A 12845-nucleotide genomic window follows, 5' to 3' on the forward strand; every position below is an offset into this window, starting at 1 on the left:
CCTGCAACCTTTGGATTTTATCTGATTGAAAACACAGACTTGCTGGGTGGTGGTGGCAATATCTTTAATCTCAGTTCTTGGGAAGCAGAGGCAAGCAGATCTCTGTGAGTTCAAGGCCAGCCTGGTCTACAAAATGAGTTCCAGGACATTCAGGGCTACACAGAAAAATCCTGTCTCAGAAGAACAAGAAAAAGAGCTTCCCCTCCACAAAACAACAACACTGCCCCTAAAATTTAGAATATTTGACTTGAGACCAACAAGGCTGTTTCAGACACAGACAGTTGTTGTTTCCCCTGAGTGAAATTTATCTGGATCAAAAGAGGGAAGATGATCATACCTTCTTTTCATAGGCAGATACTCATCGCTGACAGACTCCAGGAAGCATAAACAGCACAGTCCTGAGCCAGAGAACTGGTTCTTCTAGCTAGGGAGGATATGGGACTGATAAGGCAAATGACCTGCATGTTGGAGTACAATGACCTTGTACAGAATATGTACAGAATATAAATCACTTGCTAACTCTTCATTTTTCCCATTAGCTCATTTTATTTATTAAAATTAAAACGGTCCTGAAATTTTAACCATTTTGTCTGGACTTTGGATGCCATTCTGACCTTTGATAACTGGTTCCTTTATTTCTAAATGGAAGCCAAGTATGAGCCTCATTATTGATTTGAAATTCCTGGCTAGCCACATAAAGAAAAGAAAAAAGAGACAGGTAAAATTAATTTTAATGATGCATTTTATTTAAATCAATGTGTTCATATATTATTATATAATTAATCTAAATGTTCTGAGTATTGATTTTATGGAGGGGTGATGAGAGATGAGAGATTGATTGAGAGTGAACCGGCTCACTTAGTTATGGATCCTAAGAAGACCCATCATGGGACATTTGCATATTAGGAGGACCATGGAAGCAATGTTGAAAAGTTATGGAGGTTATTATTATGGTTTACTTCAAGACTGAAGGTTGCAGAGCCAGGGTGGCTGGTGGTGCAGTACAGTCAAAATCTGAAAGCTTAGGACTTAAGACTTCCCTAGGGAAGACACAGTATGACGTGGTCCAATTTTAAAGCCCTTGGAACCACAGAAGGTGTTGGTGTTAAGTCTCAGACTAAAACCAAAATGGGAGGACTGGAGGCAGAGCTGGGGCTGTCTGGTGTGATTTCCAGGGTCAAATTCAGAACTTGGAACTCCGATGTCCAACAGGAGAAGAAGTAGGGCATTCTGACTATGGAAGACAAAGAGAAAGATTTCATTCTCTTCACCTTTTCATTCCGCCTGGGCCTCCAGCTGATTGGAGAGTGCCCAGTCACACTGAAGACAGAAGATTCTCTGCACAAAGCCCACCAACTCCTGAAGATCATTTCCTCTGGAGATACCTGACAGACAGACCTGGGGTTGCCAAGACACTGGGTTGTCTTTTAACAGACAGAGGAATCAGTTCAGTGCTTACTGAAGCATCGAGAAAAATAATGCGTTACTAGATGTCTGAATAATCCATATTTCCATTGCTTTGGCACTCAAAATTGACCATGCCGATGAGATGTTTTATCTTTTCAGTTAGATTCGAAATCTTTGAAATGTGATGTTTTACTATTACAATCCTTCTCAATTCAGAAGGGCTACATTTCAAGCATGTAGAAACCCTGTTAAAAAGCACAGCTGACTCCAGGTCCTGAGTCATTGTACTTTCAATAATAGTTAATTTGATATATCAGGTGATTGGCCCCTGTGCCCTGATATTTGTCCAAACATTTCTTGGTGTGTCTGTGAAGGTATTTCTTAGCGAGGTGAACATTTTAAAATATGGCAATGTGGTTGAATGTCATCTAACTCTCTGATGACCTGAAGGAAGTAAAGGCTATGTAAGATTCTGTATTTTCTTGACACAGGTCAGTCCTGCTTCTGCTTTAGTCTTAGACTGGAACTAATACCATCATAGCTTTTGACTCTCAACTTTTGAGCTCAGACTGGAGCTATACAATAGATTTTCCTGGGCCCCCAGTTTTTAGACTGTAGGTTTTACTGCTTTTCAGTCTCTATATACTCATTTGGGCCAGTTTCTCCCCTGTCGATGTGTGTGTGTGTGTGTGTGTGTGTGTGTGTGTGTGTGTGTGTGTGTGTGTAGAAATTGTATTGGTTTTTTTGGTTTCTCCAGAGGAGCAAAACTCATACCATTCTTAGACTGAGCACATAGAACTATAAAACTGATGACCACCCTATTATAAAGATACCAGTTGGTAGATTTCATCGCTCTATAATGATCTAACAGGGGCAGCATTCTGAGATACTCTGGGTCATGATCCAAGGAGAAGTTAGCAGATACTTTTGGAATATGATTCAAATAACAACAAAGAGCCATCTGTAGAAGATGAAATTCTAGGAAGAAGCCCGGATTACAGACAACCAGAGATACAGGGCTCATTCTAGAAGTGAGCATGAGGATTGGGGGGAAGATTCTGCCTTCTAGAAGTTGAGAGAAGCTCTATAGCTGTGACTGAACTTCATGATTCTAACCCAGGGAAGCCTAGTGTGCCACCCCTGAGAAGGGTTAAGTAGTCTCTTTCTCCTTGGTGCTATATTGGCCTAAGACCTGTGACATCCCAGTCTCCAGCCTTACCTTACCTTATCTCCCAGTGTCTTCACATGAAACAAATCTGACCTTGGCTTTAGCTCCTGCCTTACAACAGAATTTGTCTATGCTGGGTTTTCAAATTCACCTTAGTGTATATTCAACATGTATGTTCTGTTTTTGGCTTATCTTTCTGACATCTCTTTACATTTTCCTGATCCTCTTGCACCCATGACTCAATGCTCTCCACATCAGTAAGCTTTGCTCCACATCTATGCCTTTGTGGTTGGTTTTCCCATTGCATCACTCAGCTCTCTATTTCCCTTTCAAGGGAGCGAGCAGGTATAACTCGCATGAATCTTTTCTGACATTTTGGTTTATTTTCACCCTAAGGTTTTTTAGGTGTCTTGTCTTATCAGAAGCATTCTCAACATCTGTGTCATAGCACCCATCTTACTACATGTAAACAGTCACGTGTTTGCCATGCTGTCAGTCTATAAAGTACTTGAAGGGATTTATGTGTTCTCAGGATACAGCATAGGGCTTGACCTGGGGTGCATTTCAAAAATCTCTTTTTGATGATGACTTTATGGTTCCACTTAGCATCTATAGAGATCATCAGTGGAAAGTGGGGTCCTAAGTTAAACTCTGGGCCTTCTGTGTAGTTTGTACTGTGATTTCCCAATTGCTTTGTGACTAAGTCAACTTAGACTAGGAACCACCCCTTAGCACATGCAATGTGTCAGTGTATGTGTAAGAGAAGGCAGCATGCCCAACAACGTTCGGTGCAGCACGGCCTCTGATAGAAAAGTGGAAGAAACAATTACGTTACAATGAATAAGTAAATTATAGCATGTCAGTGAATTGGAATGTAAGCAGTTGTAAAAACCATGATTATGAAGACAGTGGAACAGCCTTAAAGAATAGTCAGTGCTTTCTGTCCACCCCACAGAGAAAATCCCACTCATTAAACATCCTTGTTGTGCTAGTTCATTCACGAATTCAACACATGGTTATTTAATAATACAGTGCATAAGGCTTTGGTCATTCAAAGTAGTCGAGATTTTAACAGACTGAGTGGAAATGGAAGGCAGGGCTACAGTCCTCACCACAGCATCTGAGGTGGAGACCCCACACACTATGCTCTTGGAAGGAACTTACTCTTAAGTACTCTGTAAACCTTCTCTGCACTTGCCCAAGGATAGGTTGTCTTTGTTAGTCAGCTTTCTGTTACTGTGACAAAATATCTGAGCCAATCGACTTAAAAAGAAGAAAGGTTCATCATGGCCCCTGATATCAGAAGTTTCAGTGTATGGTTACTTGATGCCATTGCCTTGGGCCAGTGGCAGCACAGAACACCATGGCAGAGGGTGTGGCAGGTGGGGCTGGTCATCTTATGATGGCTGAGAAATAGAGTGGTGGGGGAGAGAGGAAGAGAGAGGAAGAAGCTAGTATCCCAATATCATCCCCAAGAATATGCCCCAATGATCTCACTTCCTAACTTCCTACCAGATCCCTAAAGGTTCTACCACTTTCTAGTACCACAGACTGGGAACCAAACCTTCAACAATAGCCTTTTGGGGACATTCAAGATGCAACCCAAATGTAGCACTTACCTCACTCACCATCTCATATCCTTTTTATTTCAGCAATCAATTTCAGGAGTTTACTATCCTTGCCCTTCGTATTTATCTCTATATAGCCCCTTTACCACTCAACAAAGATAGATTTTAAAAAATTGTTGCATTTAGAATCAATGGAGGGGATTATAAATAAAACATAAGATTGGGATAGATGTGAGGACATCCTACTGAGACTCTAGGTATGAGAATACAGGCAATGGGGAAATAGAAGGACCCAGAGGGTCCTAGAAACCTACAAGAAGAACATCTTGGTGGGTGGATTGGGACCCAAGGGAATCTGCTCAAACTATTGCACTAACCAAGGACAATACAAGTAGTAAACATCGAACCTCTACTCTGATATACCCAATGGACAGGACATTCTCCCCAGTTATGTGGAGAGTGGGGACTGACTCTGACATGAACTCTGGTGTCCCATATCTGACCACCTCCCCTTGATGGAGAGGTCTTGTGGTACTCAAAGAAAGAATAAGCAGGCTACCAAGATGAGACTTGATAGCCTAGGACCATATAGTGGGGGAGCAGGTCCCGCTTGGTCTTAGACCTAGGAGACGGGAATACGGTGAAAGTGAGAGGGAGGGAGGAATGGGAGGATACAAGTGATGGGATAACAATTGAGTTCTAATCTAAATAAATTAATAAAAATTAAAATTTAAATAATAAATAAATAAAACATTGTATTTACTGCTGTGATGCAGTTCTCTTCTGTCACAGAAGGGACAGGACCTCTAATTGAAGAGTTTGGTCAGCTTGGCTCTTGGTTCATTTGAAACTCAATACAGTGCTGTGAACACAACAGTCTTTAGGAGCCCTTGCAGCTATGCTCTACGACAGGTGACCCTTGTTCCTCGTGGGTTTTTAGGATGGTCTAACAGTTGATCGGTAGTGCTGGTTAGAGGTCTTATGGGAATAATTCACAGCCAAGAATTTTGGTTATGGCTATTTCTTCTTGTCAGGGCTGGGAGGAAATTGCCTGAAGAGGAGAGACTCATCTGTCCTAGTTCTAGGTACAGCTCAATGGCACTTAAATAATTCATATATTTAAAATAACAAAATGAATATTTTATGGGTCTTTAAATTTTAGTAACCGGCTGTACCCTTGAAACCTACTGATTAAAAATTAGACTTTAGTCACAAATACAAATATAATTGTCCAGTAAAATGGTGCTATTAGTAGAAGCACATAATTTAAAACACACAGGATTTGTTTTTTCATATTCAAGCACCTAGAAATCAAACTGAACAGCCTGGCTACAGGTGGGTTAGGAGTGTATGGATAAGAAGGAAGCCTTTCCTTATTTCATAAGTCTGTGTCCTAACACCAGTTTTTTTTTTCTGAAGATCAGGTGGGGTCTTTCCTGCATACTGATATCTCTGAGAGAAAAATCACAGCTCACTCTTGACCGTCTGGGAGACATCTGAGAATCCCTGTAATAAAGCTTGCTGGGAGAATAGGTAGTTACCGAGCAGAACAATCATGTTGGTGGGTGTTGCATAATTTTCCTGTTTGTCTATACTTCCCTAGAGGATTTGAGAGATGATGTAAAGTAGTTGCGGCAATGTGACTGGAATATCGCCTCTGAGGAGTTGCTTATTCTCATTCTGCCTGTTTGAAAATATAATGCACATTGATTTCTTGGGTAGAATTATAGAAGTAATGTATGGCTATTATACAAAATTTGGAAAATATGGAGAACTGTAATGGAAGGAAAGGAAAAGCATCCATGATTGATCAGACAATAATAACATGATCATTATTTGTCTGTGTGTGAGTGAAGTGCCTATTTTCTATGTGTATGCCTTTTTCTCCTCTCTTTGTGTGTGTATATGTGTATGTTGATGTGGGTACATGTATGTACAAGTACCTGTGCCCACATATGCACATGTATACGTAAGCCAGAAGTCAACTTCAGCTGTCATTTCTTAGGAGCCTCTACCTTGCTGTTTCTCTAGTGTCCTAGAGCTCACCTAGTAGACTAGGCTGACTGACCAGTGAGCCCTGGGAGAGTATCTGACTCTACTTTCCCAGTGTTGTAGTTACCACTCAGGCACTTGCTACCATGTTCGGCGTGTGTGTGTGTGAGTGTGTGTGTGTGTGTGTGTGTGTGTGTGTGTGTGTGTGTGTGTGCGTGCGTGTGTCTATGTGCACATGCTCACATGATAGGGGGTTCATGTGAAAGTTGGAGGACAATACTGAGTGTCTGTTGTTGCTTTCTGCCTTGTTGGAGCCAGAGTCTTCTATTCATTGTTCATCATTGCAGACAGGCTAGCTGGCCCATGAACTTCTGGGCTTTCTCCTGTGTCTCTGCCTCCCATCTTACTCCTAGAACCCTTGGGATTACAGACACACAGTACTGCATCTAGTGTTTACACATTTTCTGGGGATTTGAACTCAGGTCTTCATGCTCATATTACAAAACTTTAAATCAAGGAACCTTCACCCTTGCTCTCAGCTTAAAAAAAATACAGGCTCTGGAGATCAAACTCAGGTCCTCTTGCTTGTGCACAAGCACTTTACCTACTTAGTAACCTTAGTAATTTCGCTAGTCTCTTTCCTCCTGTCTTTCCTCTCTGATAAGCTTTCCTCTTATGGTATCTCTAGGTGGAAAGTACTTTGAAGAGGGCACTCTGTTTTCCACCTTGCATACATCCTTCATCTGTGTCACAGGTCTTGACTGAGGTTGTTTTTAGAATTCATTACAAAGTTTGGGGCTGTTTTTAGAATAAATTACAAAGTCTTATCTTTTCTTATCATGTGGTAACTTGAACTTTCCATTTGATGAGCCTCAGGGATTGATGAGTTGTGTTGAAGTAATATTTCTCAGCTTTTGTCACAAAGGACATTCCAATGAGAGAACTGTGTTATGTGGAGGTTTTCTATGTATGTAGCCTCAACTCTACCTCCTATTCTCTAGTGATAACCACAAATCCTCCCAGACACTGGGACTTGTCTTTTGGGTGGTTGATAACTACTGTGCTGAAAATCTAAAATTCAGGAATGCCAGAGTTTTCTATGCTCCTAACGTCTATGTTTTAGATTAGGCTATCAAGAAGGTGAATATTTAGATGGGATTTCAGAACTCACAGATACTGACAATTAGTTTTTCTCTCCTGTTTTGGGATAATCCATGCCATGAAGACATAGATCTGAACCGAAAAACCTTCTTATACAGGAACTAGTCAGTAGCGCAATTCATCCAGTCACAAGGGAGTTAATACAGGGACCTGGGAGTTTGTAGGAACCATGGAGAGCTGGCTAAGAGGCAAGGTCGGATAGCATGCTGTCAGCTCCCGGAAATCTGAAAGCTAGGACCATTTGAAACACTTTCCAGGCAATGGGAAGCTCCAAGATTCCCAGTGGGTTTGTTGCTGTTGATCTCAACAGCTCATAGCAGCAGCATGAGTCATTGTTAGAAGACTCTGGTATGTTCTGTGTTCTGCCATCTGCAGACACCTATGAGGCTGCCCACAGCAGAACTTTCTTTATTCTTCCAAGATCTGCAAAGGGTGTCCGTCAGTCAGTGGCTTGATCAACCAAAGAACTGCTGGAAAGAAAGTCTGGAAATGTTTCCAGGCTTCCAGTCTGGCAGTACTGCAGGTTACCGAGAGTGGGGGTAGGGCAGAAATAGTGGAGGAGATACTGTCATGTGACCAGATTATCATGAACAAGACCTTTCTCCGTATGAGCATGAAAAGGCATACAATACACGCTGGTGCCACTGTACTGATTCTTGGGAACCATTGAGTTGAAAATCTAAACAGTAGCAATTGCAGTTTCCAAACTCTTGCTTGGTTGTATTTTAGAACAGAGAGCACCAAGAAGATAAACATTTAAATGGTGTTCCTGAAACATAAATAATAACAGCTGAACTAAGGATGTGGCTCAGTTCTTAGAATGCTTGCCTAGCACACACAACCTCCTGGTTTTGATCCCAAGTACTGCAGAAAACTGAGCTTGATGGCATGTGACTGAAAAACAAAAACCAGAGTAAATAACAACTTGAGCTCCTATTTTTTCTTAAAAAATTAAAATCTTTTTTCTTTAAATGAAAATATAATTATATCATTTTATCCATTCCCTTTCCTCCCTCCAATCCTCCCATATGTCCTTCCTCAATCCCTGTCAAATGCATAGTTTCTTTAAGTCTCTCTCTCTCTCTCTCTCTCTCTCTCTCTCTCTCTCTCTCTCTCTCTCTCTCTCTCTCTCTCTCACACACACACACACACACCCCTTGCTCAGTGTGTTTAGTGTAACTTGTATTTCTATGATTTTATGGTACTTATCATTTCATCTTAGATAACCAGTTAGGGGATTCTTCCATTATTTCTTCTGCTCTCAGCATTCCTTTGTTGCCTGTACCTCTTTGTCTAGGAGTGGGGCCCTATAACATTTCTTTCTTCCATATTAGCAGGTCTCTCAGTATTGTACTTGTTCAGGACTTGTTTAGGCAACCATCTTGTTGAGTTATCATGCAAGAAAGATGCTTCTCTACAACACTCTTTCATTGAACTGACTTCCTGGTCTTATACATTGTCAACGGATGGTAGAAACTTTAGCTGCAGGATGTACAGCAGGGTAGAGTTTTCCTAATTCAAACAAGACAAACAAAGCTTTCTGTACATAAAAATAAGGACAGTAACTACATATATAGTTTCTTATGCTCTCTGTTTATTTGCTGTTGTCTTAGGAAATTTTCCGACATGTGTTTTCAGTGTTCAAGTATTATTCTGTTGTTAGGGAGGGGGTATCATTTTCTTCATCGGTGTGGGCACAGTCACAGATAAGTTGCCCATGCTCCATTAAATAGTCTCCTACTCATGCTCCATCAAGTAACACTTATTAAACTTGGTGGGTCACACAGGAAAGGATGATGTGAAAGTAGGAGGGGCCTTGGTGAGCTGTGTCCCACTGGGAGAAGGAGCAGGATGAGAGGGATGGGGCATGAAAATGACTAAAATTAATTACATAGATGTGTGAAACTATCAAACAATAAAAAATTTTACTATTATAAACTTCAAAATACATTACTGATATTAAACATCCAAAAGCATACTATTCATTTATATATACACACACATACACACACTCACACACACACGTACTCACAGACACTCACTCACACAGTTACACACATACACACACTCACACAGTCACACACATACACACACTCACACACACAAACACGCATTTAAAAGCTTTATATTATTTAGCATTTATGCATGAATCTTTATTCTGACTGGTTAGTTCCCTAAGACAGGTTTTTAGAAGTGAGTTTGCTCACCCTAAGCTTTGTATTCAATGCCCTAACAAGTGTGTGCAGTAATTAACTCCCATGAGTGGCATGAGACACTCTACTTGTAGCCACTCTGTGAGGGCTGAGGTCACACTGTTAATTTTAAAACCAAGCAAATCAAATTAAAACAAACACCTTGATATTTTTATGAGCCTGTACACGTACTTTTGCATTTCTATGATTCTTACCAATAAGACTGGACTATGTGGTTTTATCTGGATCCTGCACATCTTTAAAAATATTCATTACCACATAGGTAATGTAAGCCAGAAGTAGGAACAAAATGATGTGTGTTGAAAAAGTGAATGCTTTCTGTCTTACTCCAGTTAATCAGGTCGTTCTAACAGCTTAAAACTGTGGGTATTTTTAATGTGGACTCCAGAGGTGGCCTTTGTTTTTTTTATATATAATTAAATATATTACATTATATAGTATATATATATGTGCCAAGTAGATGTAGATTGTGATCACATACATTTAATATTTTTGCCATAGGTCACAGTGTTATACTATTTTTTTGAATTAAAAAAACTTGTTTTGGTTTATTTATTTCTTCAATTTACATCCTGGTAATAGCTCCATCCCTCCTCACCTCCCAGCCTCATCCTCTCTCTTTCTCCCATATCCCCGTCCCCATTTTGCAATATATTAACCAATGTAAATTAAAGAAGTTTCCATATATACGTATTTAAAAAGATATAAAGACAAAACATTCTGTTTGTGCAAATGCTATGATTTACTTCAACAGCCACTGTTAATCATTTTAGGTTGCTTTGGTCTTTCTAAGAGGATTTATTCATTTTTATTTTATATGTATGAATGCTTTGCTAGCTACCTACACTATGTACAAGTAGTGTCCTTGAGGGCCTGGAAAGTGCATCAGATCTGTAGTTACAGGTGGTTGTAAGCCACCATATGGGTGCTGGGAACTGAACCTAGGTACTTTGCAGGAGCAGTAAGTGCTCCTAAATGAGTCCTCTCTCACTCCTTCACTCTAGGTGGTTTTTTTTTTCTTTCTAATTTTTGCTTTATATCTACTAATCTTACAAACACGCATGCTCCAGGATAAAGGATAGACACTGCAGTTTGGGTCTGGAATGCCACCCTTGTATTGACTTGGTACCCAGTTTGACCTTCTCAGGAGGTGATTAGTAGAACTTTTAAAAGATATAACCCAATGGGGGAGATCTTTAGGTTATTTGGGGTGTGTCCTTGAAGAAGATTATGGGACACTGCTTTCTATTTCATTTTTTACTTCTTGTTCATGAAGTGAACAGTTATAGGCCAGCTTGTGTTACACAGTAAGGCCACACCTAACAACAAAGCAAAACAACACAAAAGACTATAAGTTGATGATATCAGAGTTTTGTTATAGTGATAGAAAGCTGACTCATAAAATAGGTTATATATTCTTAAACTTTTAATAAGTGTAAGTATATACATTTTAGGTAATTATGTCACTGCTGTTTGTTTTTGAAAGCAAACAGCAATTACTCATTCTCCCTTTGGTCATACAGAGATACTCTCCTGAGATTCTTTTTGGATCTTTTTTTTTTATTAATTAACCATTTTTTAATTTTTACATATATATTTATATTACTTCACATATATACAATAAACTACCTATAGCAAGAAGAACTTTAACACAATCAGGAATTATGTAAGTGTTACATTGTCAGTGTTTTGGCTATTTGTATTTGACAGCCTTGTAGAAAACATCTTTCCTATCTTGGTGCACCTAAAATTCTGAATGCAAACCAATCTCCATCACATCTTGTCATTATCAACTTAAAACATCTATCTAGACCTAAAAACATCTTACCCCTCAACAACTAAGCTTCATTGTAAAACTATTCTACCTGATCTTCAACTCCATCAGAGACTTGAGAAGGAATAAACTTGATTAACTGAGTATACCAGGAGTGCAGGTTAGTAGTTTTCCAAATGAGAAGATGATAGAGATAGTTTGCTACCTGAGTAGTCACCGAAAAGCTCTCTATAACATTGGAGCATCTTCTTCAGCCTTCTGGCCCAGTATATCTGACAGACATATTTGTGAGGCAGGAACTATTGAGGACTTGCTTTCCCTGTCTTGGCAGAGTTAGGCCGTTGACTCTGCTTGCATCCACACTTGCCCCTTTTTAAAGCAGAGTTCTGTCTGTGGTAGAAATGATGACATTTTTCCCAGTGGTTTGTTTGCCACATTTGAAGTCATCTCCATAAGGAGGTTCTTTGATGCTCATCATTGAGGTAGGCCAGGAGTTAACCTGTCTCATTGTCAGTGACTCTTTAAAATAATAGAAACATTATTTAAATGCCATATTCTGTATATCTCTGAGGTTTTTGAAGACCTTAGCTAACTATCCTGCCTTATCTTTCTATAGAATCATATTTATCTGCCATACTTAGGATGTATACTCTTGTGATAAAAGTAGACTAGTAATTGACATGACCAAGATTTGATCAACTGACAATTAACTTGTATAACTTATTTATCCTAAACAACCTGCAATAGCACTTTCAAAGTATTGGAAGTAAACCTTGTATTATAATTGAGTTATATGGGTACAATACTTCATATTAGAGTATATATATATATATATATATATATATATATATATATATATATATATATATGGAAGAATAATGTTACCTTTGAATTCTATACCACTGTATCTAGAATTAAACTTATTTTGCATTTATATACAGAATTCTATACCAGTGAATTAAAAATAACCTTGTGGGTAACAATTGAGGCATTAAGTTGAGCAGCAGATTCACTAATTTACTTTTTGTTCTATCTTCCCTATATATTTCTATATTCCCCCTTCTTCCTTTTCAACTCCTATCTCCAAACCTAAGAATGTAAGATACAGGAAAAGAGACATTGATGAGTCAGTCTAACCTTGTTTTCTCTCTAAATAATACCAATAATAACTTGTAACCAACTCCCATTGATAATAACCCTCTAAAGTCCAAGAAAGCAGGAAAAACCCTACCAAACCCCCTTAAAGGAAATGGGGTGTCATTCTCCTAAGGTTTCTTCTGGCTGATTTGGGATGAATAACACCTTTGTAGTGTCCCAAATAAAACTGTGGAAGTGGTTAAACAATCTAGGAATAGCATTTGTGGTCCAGTTTCTAAATGTTGAGAGATTCCTGTTTTAATTAGAGTCCTGTGTGGGACAGTCTGAAATACTAGACCAATTGGCATTGGAAGCTTTCTTTGAGAGTGTCCTGAGAGCTGTCTTGTTCTGATGAGGAACAGCAATGGAATCACTTAGTGCTAGAACATGAAGGATGCAGGATGTTGGTGTCCAGCATGGTGAGA

The 12845-nt window shown here is 39.3% G+C and overlaps 1 long non-coding RNA gene across 1 annotated transcript in view; it reads left to right on the forward strand.

Moving 5' to 3' along the window:
• Positions 1 to 5682: 5682 nt before the first annotated feature.
• Positions 5683 to 12845, forward strand: part of LOC311604729 — a 51570-nt gene continuing 44407 nt past the window's right edge. Inside the window, exon 1 of the long non-coding RNA XR_014781633.1 lies at positions 5683 to 5704. This is a non-coding gene — a long non-coding RNA (uncharacterized lncRNA). The remainder of the gene's footprint in view (positions 5705 to 12845) is intronic.

Source organism: Acomys minous (genome assembly GCF_964271855.1).
Source record: "Acomys minous genome assembly, chromosome: 9".
In the NCBI taxonomy this organism is placed as follows: domain Eukaryota; kingdom Metazoa; phylum Chordata; class Mammalia; order Rodentia; family Muridae; genus Acomys; species Acomys minous.